The following is a 10,374-nucleotide window of genomic DNA, read 5'->3' as shown; positions in this document are numbered from 1 at the left end:
ATGTCTCCATGTGTGAAGATGAATGGTAAGACTTGAATTTCTTCACTCAACTCTTGAATTCGGGTGGGTTGAACGTCAAAGAAAAAGTCAACAGGTCTCAATCCCATTTGCTCCCGAAAGGTGACCGCGCGCGACAAAGCCGCAGTGGTCGGGGCAGCTGGAGTTGGCGTCCTGGTGAGGACGGCCTTTCTAACTGAGCGCTCTGCCGTTGCTACTTCAGACTTGATGGTCTGGATATCGCCCGAAATGTGCACACCTGGGTCGGACTTAATGAGATCCTCATGTAGCTCAAGTACTTCTGACACTTTGGCAATGACCTCCCCGACCATCTCCTTGAAGACGTCATTGTCAACTTCTGGAAGAGTCACAGCGTCTAAGACAGATTCCATTGTCCACTTGATGGATTTCCGTAACACGGCGATCTTCTTCCATATGGTTGCTGCAGAGGGAGGAGCCATGGTGATGGTTCTCAACGTTTCAGATGTGACAGCAAGTGGCGACCTCGAGCAGAGAAAGAAAGGCGACGTAGATCAGATCCGGAAGCAAGTCGAATCGACCAAGAACAGGGGAGCATAGGTTCAAAACACCGTCTGCGCCATGTGAGGTTAAAGATACAGAAGGGGCGGTTAAGCGGAATTAGTGGAATAGACGAGTCTTTCATGAAGATCCTTTGGTGAACAAAATCTCTGTCTATTTCTTTGTCAGCTGAGGCTACCAAGCCCGAGCAATACCGTGCATCAATTTCATATATAGAGACAGTTAATATTTACGAATTCTACACTTTGCTTGGTGTTCCCTGGTCCGAGAGTAGAGCCGTGAAAATACCGGTAGGATAACTCTCCATTTTGTTATGTAATATCTTGTATTTTACCCTATTGTCATGTGTTTTATTTGGAATAGAAACCGTTGAAGGGAATGCCGGATTCCAGACGAGTCTTCGCCCGGGTGAATTTACAGAAAGACTGGAGTCCTCGGCTGGACCCAAGTATTTTGCCGAACTCGCCCTAGCACTACTCAAATTTCAATCCTCAAACTGGATTCAATCTCGGTTTTCCATCCTAGTGTAAAGCCTCCCTAAGTGTCCCCTGCGTTCTTCTAAATAACACATGTTGGCACAAAATACTTTTTTGTTTGAATTTGCATTTTCTGACTTGAATATGATTACAGTATGGAGAAAAGCAGACCAGATTAAATGCTTTGGTATTATTATTATTAAGCAATGTCTGATAATGGCAAACATTTTTGGAAGTAACATCGTGATAGCTTACTCAGCAATTATGGCGTAACCTGGCTGGCCTACGCAGGCGAAAATTCAAACCATTTTATTACACGTCCCTATGGTTAATTGATTTTTTTCATTCAATTAAAGTATTGTAAAGAAGTTTAATACGGAAGCTTTGAAGAGCCCAAATGCATTATCGGCATGGCAATCAGTAGAGCCGGCCAAAAATTGCATCCTGCAAATTATTTTTATTTTTTTTATTTTCTCGGATTGTCCACCGATACCAGGGATGGAATCCCCAGTAATGAATTAAAAGACAAGAATGAATGAATTGCCCACGGGATTGTGGGCAGAGTCAAGCACGGTAAAATATCTGATCCTGCAATGAATTAGCATTATCAGATCGAGATAGGCCTTGTACATATGGCTGGTCTGGATTCGTGTTTAAAAACCTGTCTAAGTCGGCTTTAAAAGATGGCATTGGATCATCCAATAGGTAGAATTGTCTAAGGTTGGTGGGTAAAAGATTATATAGGCTAGGAGCTCTATATAGAATAAACGAGGATTTCATGGTTTTGACAAGTCTAGTTTCATTTTGACCTGACTGTACTTCCATCTCACATGTTATACCCCTACGGTCGCTCTCGTTATAATTTACTCCCCGATTTGGGCATCGTTTGTGAATGCACTTAAAAACATATAAACTAAGATATCTTTCATATCTTCGTTGAGTATTATAAATCCCTAGCCGTTTTAGTCTCCCACAATAAGAGAGGTTACACATTTCAGATATATTCCGTGTAGAAATTTTCTATTCTTTGAAGTCCGGCAGAGCTCATTGCTTCCCAAACAGGAGATGCATACTCTTCATTGGGTTGGACAATAGATTTGAAGATAGTCAGCATAGTCACTGAATCAAGGGATTTAAATGTTCGGTATATCCATCCGCATGTTTGAAAGGCCATAGCCACCTTGACCTCAATGTGGTCATCGAATTTACCGGTATTCTGAATAATCACCCCTAGATCTCTGACTGACCCAACTTACTGAATGGGGTGGCCCCTGCTGTCCATGTATTTTGAAGCTGTTGGGATAGTACCGAATGTCATAAGACTAAATTTGTTACCATTAAAAGTCGCATTATTTGCCGATACCCATCTGTATATTTTTTCCAAATCGCCCTCCAACCCTGAAGTACAATTACTCGTTCTTCCATAGACCAGCTTGGTGTCATCTGCGTAACAAGATACAGTGGAGCTTGTTGCTAGATGCTGTAGTGGCGATAGGAAAATGATGAGGAGTATAGGCCCAAGAATGCTGCCTTGTGGTACGCCTGATAATACACTTGACACGTTACTTAGCGTATTATCCACTCTAATATATTGCTTTCGCTCTTTTAAAAACCCTTCTATGAAATTCAGCACTTTCCCATGGACACCAGTTGATACTAAACGCTGAAGTAAGAGCCCGTGGTCCACTTTGTCGAAGGCCTTCGCAAAATCTAGTTATATTACATCCACCAAGTCATAAGTTTGTAATTTTGTTATAATATTGTCGAAATGCTGAATCAATGGTGCAATGGTACTGTGACGAGAACGGAAGCCGTGTTGCCCCGAGGGTATAATGTCATTGCTATCTAGATATTGTACCAGCTTAGTCTTCATGATTTTTTCAAGTACCTTGGAAATGTTGGATGTGAGTGATATCGGTCGGTAATTGGCTGGGTTGGATTTGTCACCCCCTTTGAATATTGGTATGACGTGAGCCATTTTAAGAGACGAAGGAAATTCTCCCTTGTCCAGTATGGATCTCATTAGATAGACAAGAAACGGGAGCTAGGGCCTTAGAGTATTTTATTAAGAATTGCGAGGTCACTCCATCAGGACCTGTTGAGCTAGCCACTTTCAAGTCTTTAATCGCACTTATTGCATCAAATGTCGTTATATTGACGTCACTTAAACCATTGGGGTTATTGTCAGTTGATATATTTTGAAGTTTCATAGGAGAGGTAAACACTTTAGAAAATTGATCACCCAGCATATCTGCCGTCGTGGACGGGTCTTTCTTTGTATTCGAAGGGGCCCACTGCGGCCTTAGTTTTTCTCTTTGAGTTTGCAAACGTGTTAAAGGCTTTCACATTTATTTTTACCTCTTGGACTACTTTCCTCTCCTTATACAGAGCGTCAGCTTCGATAGACACTTTAATATCATTTTCAACGATGGCCAGTTTCCTTTTTAGATTGGTGATAACAGCTTGATCGGAAGCAGATGCTATTCTTCTGGCCGGCTTAGAGCGCTTTTTAATGAGTATTTTTCGCTTTTTCGGTATGAGAGAGTGTAGTCTTTTAGGATAGTTTTGGGATATTGAGCTTAGCACAAACATCCTCAAAAATACATGTCATTCACCTAACAGCATCGTCAATGGTGGGTTCCTGTTCCAAAATGGAAACGAGGTGAAGATCATTTATCATGGAAAAGCAGTCTCATCTTCAAGAATTGATATTACCAAAATGCCGGACCTTGACCGCGAAAGACGACCAAATTTTCTCTTATGCAAACTCTAAGAGAAAGATTAAACACCCTGTGGAGCCTTTGAGGCCGATGGGAAAGACATTAACAATGTAGAGACTATGGCTAACATGCTTGGAGATCCCCTCTTTAGTATGTTTTCAAACCCACTGACATTAGAAGCAACAGCTCATTGCTTTGAAGATGAATCTGTTGAGATTGATGATGTTACTCAAATTGAACAATTTAATGATCTCATAGTTACAGATCAAGATACTCTAGCGGCCGTCTGGGACTTGAGGCTTTCAAGTTCTCCTGGTCCTGATGTGTGACATCTCAGTTTCTGACGAGATGCTCACTAGTTCTTGCACCTGTTTTCTCGTACTTGATGCGTTGCATCTTGGATCAGGGCTAGTTCCGTTCGTCACTAAAGTTAGCTCACGTTGTTCCTCTTTTTAACGGGGGGGAGGTAAGTCGGTCCCCAGTAACTGTAGGCCGATTCCTCTGACTTCCAATAGTGCCAAGGTGTTTGAGAAGATCATGAAGTCCAAACTTGTAAAGTTTCTTGATATCCATGAAGTCCTTCCTCCTAGCCACCAGCATGGGTTCCGAGCACATTTTAGCACGGCTGCCCAACTGATTGAGCATTTAGAGCATGTCATTGAGAGACTGGAAAGACACGAGTCAGTTGATGTTGTCTATCTTGATTTTGCCAAGGCCTTTGATAAAGTAGATCATGGCCTTTTAGTTAACAGGCTCCATGAGATGTCTATTTGGATGTGAAAAGTGTTTGTTATTACAACCTTATAAAATTTGAAAGGTCTCTCAGAAGGGTTGATGGTGTATTTATGGTGTTAGAATAGAATAGCAATAAGTTGTTTAGCAAAAAAATGTCACGTTAAAGTCGGGTATCTTAGAGCGTATTCTTGTATTTCTCCGTGTGTTTGTCCGCAACAAGAGAATGGAGAGGAGAATGAAAAGGACTATTCTGAAAGGTTAATTCTAGTGATCCTAAATCCTGGTTTGGGACAAAGCTCATGGATGCTTTTGAAGACGAACACCATCAAATACTTTTCGTACCTTCTCTGAACACTGTGCAGTCCCAACAACTATTTTAGTCCCCCCCAGTAGGAAAGCGTTCTCATTCCTGTGATTTTCCTAATGAAACATCTTTGGACTTGTTCGACCTTTTGCAAACCTGTTGAACACATTGGAGTCCAAATGGGTGAGGCATGTGCAAGATGTGGCTGAGCAAGGGACTTGTACAGAGTTAGCATAGTGATAGTCTTTCCACACTCAATTGTCAAACAGATCCAACGACACGTTTGGGAAGCTTTACCTGCCTTCAATTGGTTATGCTCGTCGAACTTTCCGTTATTTTGGAGGACTATACCTTAATCCTTTTTAAATGAGACCTGCCGCCGGGTTGAATAAATCTGACAAATCTGTTTGGAACTGCCGGTATGTTTTTGCGGCGAAATTGAAAAGAATTTATTTATGAAATGAAATGACACTTGGTGTTTCACGTGGGGTTCTTCACAGTTCTTAGCTTCAAATTCAAGTTGCAATTGAAATTTGTTCCATCACTTCAACTCTATTAAAAGAGCGCTAAAAATTACAAGTGGACGCCGAAACTGCATTCAATCTGGCAATGATGTCATTGACGTCGGCTTGGGCTTCCGCACAATTTCCCGTTGCAGCGCTGCACGTGCCATCCATTCCAGCAGGACCAGGAGGACCAACTGGTCCTCCTGGTCCCGGAGGTCCTGGCAGATCGATGGGAGGAATTATTATTCTTCCATCCACAGCTCCAGCCGCTCTAATGGCGTTGCAGACCGTGCGGAAGTTCCCTTGGAGGCCTCGCAATTGGGCTTGAGAGGAAAGGGCACTAAGGGCGGCGCCTCCACTCAGGATGCCCAAACCAGCCACCAGGGCCACAGCCACACCTTTGGTTATCTGAAAGGTAGTGAAGATCCAGTCAGTTTCGCAAACATGCGCAACTATGAAGTAAAGCATTCAATTGGCAACAATTTTTGTACGATTTTGGACGATTTTTGTAGTCATTTCCGTCTTTTGGATACGAGTACCCTCCTAAAGAAGGCAACAAGTATGTTCACGAAAAAAACTTCATTAATTCATTGAAGCATGTCTCCCACCACTTACCACCCTTATTGCTCAACGGTTCCCCACTAATGCGTCCCAAAATCAATGCGACAAACAAAACAGACACCATTGACTTCATTTCCGTAGCGTTTAAGGACCAAGATCAACTGAGACTCCATCTGTAATAATCCCAACCAAGTACCTCATGGTCGTGTTGCCATAATCGTACCACATATGGCTGTGATTGGACACCAAGAACACACTTCTCTATGAGCAATACAGAAACGAAAAGTAAAACAAGAACATGAGTGGTGTGGGTGGGCAGCTTAGGAAAGATTGAAATTGTAACAGCAAAAAATCACTGAAGAGTGGACAAGAAGGTGAGAAATTGGTTAGAGTTAGAGTTAGAGTTATTGTAAAGAAGGTTCGCATCCAAAACGTACTCTTGTCTGAATTCGTGCCCACATTCTGCATGGCGGTGGGTAAAGTAAAGTAGTAATGAAATGTGACTGCATTCAATTTGAATCTTTGGCTCACTGTGGATCCGATACATGGGCTTTACATAATGCAACCTTTGGGCAAACCACTTCATAAAGAGATGATGTAAAAGTGACTTACCATTAATGGCATTGATCTAAACTCCTTATTGTAATAGTGGTTTTGGCAAATAGACTTATTTACTCCATCCAACAGGGGACGAGATAGAGCTCATCGTGTAGTTGATGGCTATTATTGTCATGTTCATATTATGCTGGTTTCATGATGTTCGTTTTTCCTTCTGAAGCAGGGCCTGGATTAATAATAGCAAAACCAAAAACATACTTCAAGTTCATACTTTTGACAGAAACAGCAGATGTCATCAGCAACTATTACCATCTGAATCATCCGTCCGCTCTTGGGCATCTCGTCAATCACTTTGGTCCCTGATTTCCGCCCTCACAAATTCGGTCCACTTTTAGACTGGTTCTTGAAAAGGGAGGAGGTTCTCAAGCCCGACAAGGAAAATGCTCTATCCACAATCACAAGAGAAATTGTTCAAATAGTCATTAAAAGAAAATTCGCACGGGAAGTCGGACACTTCATGAAACCTGGCCAGATGGGATCTTTGCCTGTTCCAATATAATAACTAGGGCCAGCCAAAAGTTGCAAATAAATTTGGTAGTTATTGACAGCAAATTTGTATCAAAAGTTACCTGAATTTGCACAAAAATGTGCAAATAAACTTTTAAGACACATAGGCACCGGCTCGTTCTGGAGCGCTGGAAAGGCTATTTTTGGCCTTCCAAATCAAGCAATAGTCAAGGAAAACTCAATCATAATTAGTCTATATAGGCACTATATTTAAACCTATAATATCTGGACACAGTGTGAAAATTCCCTTCAAAGTTTTGACAGAAATACCCAAACACATCTTGGCATTTTCTAGGTCAAAAAACCGTAAGAAACAACTTGGGTTTTATCGCTTTATGATATTCTAGCCCACAAAAAAATTACATGACTAAAAGCGTTTTAAAAAGTTAAATTTTCAAAAACCTACTCAACGATAATTGGGAGTTAGCTTAGAAATTAGATTAATCTATTACACCGCTGCTTCATTACGAGGTATTTAAAGGTCAATTTTCATTGATTTAAGCCTCAAAATGCCCCAATGATATCTTGATTTCATTTCCCAACAATTAAATATCAAATTTCAATGAAAAAAATTAATAATCATTTTGCTTTTCATTATATGAACCTCAAAATGCCATAGAATGTCGTTTGAAACACACAAATAGTGTAGTTTTTGAAAATATGTTTTACAATCCTCATAAGTACACTTTGATAAGCATTCCCGTGAATTTTGACGACAAAACATTTAACTAGCAATCTTACGGATTATGGATATATAATTTGCAGTGGCTACTTAGTTCAGTGTCCTTTCAATGGTTCTGAAACATATTTTCAAATATTAGCCTCTTTGGAGTGTTTTAGATAAGGTTATACAATGTTTTAGGCTATTTTGAGATTATGCAACAGAATGAAAGATAACCTTTTTCTTCAGTGAAATTGAAAATCGATATTCATTCTTTGGGAAATTGAATTAAAACACAACGCTAATTAAATGTGATCCGAATTTTCATTGAAAGAGTTTTTGAAAATGTTTGTTTTTGGGCATGCAAGCTTATGTGGGCTAAAATACTTCTTTAAAACAATAGAACCAGAGTTGTTCCTTATAATTTTCCGAACACGTAAAATGCTGAGATGTGTTTGGGTATTTCTTTGGACACTTGATAGGGTTTTTGGACACCGCAGGGAGAGAAGAGGCTAGCTGTGTTACCGTATTGATAGAGTATCCGCTCTCCAATTTGCAAATCCTGGTTTGATCCCAGGCTAGCCAAGTCCTAGCATCCATCTCGTGGCCATTTACTGATACCCAATCGAAAAAATGCAAAGAGGTGTTTGCTTTTCAAAAGGAGAAGTACTGTATGTTGCACAAACAAAAACTGCATCCCAACCCTTGAAATAGGGAATCTCCCGATACTGGAAAGATACAAGTGACAGAGCTACTCAAAATGGATGGATGCAATATTCATGCCGAGAGTTGCTCATATATCTGCAAACTATGTTGTACTTTCATGTCAATTTCTGGAAGAAAAAAAATGAGGAAAACTTCAATACTTCATTTTCTCCCCAAGATTGACACAAATTGGTTGAAACAATTCACAAATTGCAGAAATTGCATGATAAGTCGTAGAAAATGTCAAAACTGTGGGACATGTAAGTTTTCTACTCAAAATTTGCAAGTTTTGGCTGGCCCTAATAATACTTCAATCTTATCCATCAATAAATCAAAGTTGGTCGATCTGATTAGCCGATATAGGGTTTTCCAATGCAGGATCAACGCCTATATACTAATATTCCCTCCGCATATTTGTGGGGAGTAAGTTGAACAATGAAGGAGCCCGAGAAAAACGAGGTGTGGACCTCATTATTCGAACCAGCCTGGATTCTCGAGGGCTTCAAGGTGTTCTCAAAACGCACATTAAGCCTCTACGGTCACTAGAATTGACCCTAAATCCTGGGTTGGGACAAAGCTCATGAATGCTTTTGAAAACGTACAACATCAGATACCTTTCGTACCTTCTCTGAACACTGTAGAGTCCCAACTTTTTTAGCCTCTCACAATACGAGAGCTCTCTCATTCCTGTGATGTTCCTAGTGAAACATCTTTGGACTTGCTCGACCTTTTGCAAACCTGCTGAACTCATTGGAGCCCAAATGGGTGAAGCATATTCAAGATGTGTCTGGACAATGAACTTGTACAGAGATAGCATCGTGATGCTGTCTCTGGACTTAAACGTGCGACATATCCAACCACACACATTTGAAAAGCTTTACCTACCTTCAACTGGATATGCTCATCGTACTTTCCATTATTTTGTAATGGACTACACCTAAAGCTGTCATAGATGAGATCTGCTCAATATCTTTACCTCCATTATCTACGAGTGGAGTATTCAAAGGAATTGAACCAAAGATTATTGTACGGAATTCCATTCCATTCAAGGCCATTCTACTCTCAGCAAGCCAAGAGTAGATTCAATAAACGTAGGTCCTTTGCAAGGCTTCTGGAATCTTAGCCATTTCTGTATGCTTGATAGCGCATCAAAACCGCAAAATTTCCCATGAGATAGTAGGTTGAACATACTTTTATCCAATTATTTGCAAACAATTGGTCTATTTTTTAAGTTGCACTGATTCTTTTACTTTCCTCGATTACTAACAGCTCCTTGAGCAGAACAACCACTCCATTCGTTATCTGGCAAGCTTTCAAAAACCGCTCAGTCAGCGTCAAAAATAGGGCTGCAACATATCTTGTAGTAATTATTATCAAGCAGGTTTCTTGAAATTTTTGTACGATGTAGAAGTCTCTGGTGTGATTAAACCCAGCAAGGACTTGAATTATGGACACTTTTTGACAATTCACATCAACCTGGGCTTAACTTGAGGCTATCCAATACATTTCATGAGCATAATATTTGCGCATTGAACAGCGCCTTCCGCCTCATCCAGGTGCGGACGCTGAACATTAATCCGCTCAGGACAAGACTAAGATGTGGCATCTTAACCTGAATTGTGTTGAAAATAAGTCCCCGTGCTCATTTCTTTCAGGGGCTCAAAACTCGTTACAACCACAATGGTGAGTGTACAATCTGAGTGTTGTTCCCAATGTTCGGTACTTGGACATGGACTCAGGATCTGTTTTGGTTTGGTTTTCCATGGGCTATTCTAAACGCAACAAGGAATGTGATCCCCCGTACTATGAATTGCTGTTTGGCATTTTTTTTTTTATTTTCTGTATATGAATGATGTGTATATATATGTGTGTGTGTTTGTAGAAAGAGATATATATCCAGCTATGCTTGCATCAGTACGTCCACTTGCAAGAGTCTGGAGAGGGTCAGGCGAGAGGAGAGTGGTTTCATTACTTGGGAGGAATTTGCAACATTACATGTAGCCATGAGGGGTGAGGCTATGTCTCAATTGGGAAGGAGGCTGTT

At 40.7% G+C, this 10,374-nt stretch overlaps 1 long non-coding RNA gene across 2 annotated transcripts; it reads right to left on the bottom strand.

Moving 5' to 3' along the window:
• Positions 1-5,762: 5,762 nt before the first annotated feature.
• LOC131891799 (uncharacterized) lies at positions 5,763-7,782 on the bottom strand. 2 transcript variants are annotated; one of them, XR_009374467.1, is made up of 3 exons: positions 6,452-7,782; positions 5,894-6,100; positions 5,763-5,821 (listed from the first exon to the last, which is right to left on the bottom strand). It is a non-coding gene; the product is annotated as an uncharacterized LOC131891799 (long non-coding RNA). The 2 variants fall into 2 exon arrangements; XR_009374466.1 differs by having other exon boundaries at positions 5,894-6,623; positions 6,707-7,782.
• Positions 7,783-10,374: the final 2,592 nt, after the last annotated feature.

The sequence above is a fragment of the Tigriopus californicus genome, chromosome 12 (assembly GCF_007210705.1).
Source record: "Tigriopus californicus strain San Diego chromosome 12, Tcal_SD_v2.1, whole genome shotgun sequence".
In the NCBI taxonomy this organism is placed as follows: Eukaryota; Metazoa; Arthropoda; class Copepoda; order Harpacticoida; family Harpacticidae; genus Tigriopus; species Tigriopus californicus.
Note: the sequence above shows the minus strand (reverse complement) of the source record. Positions and strands in the feature narration are given on the sequence as shown.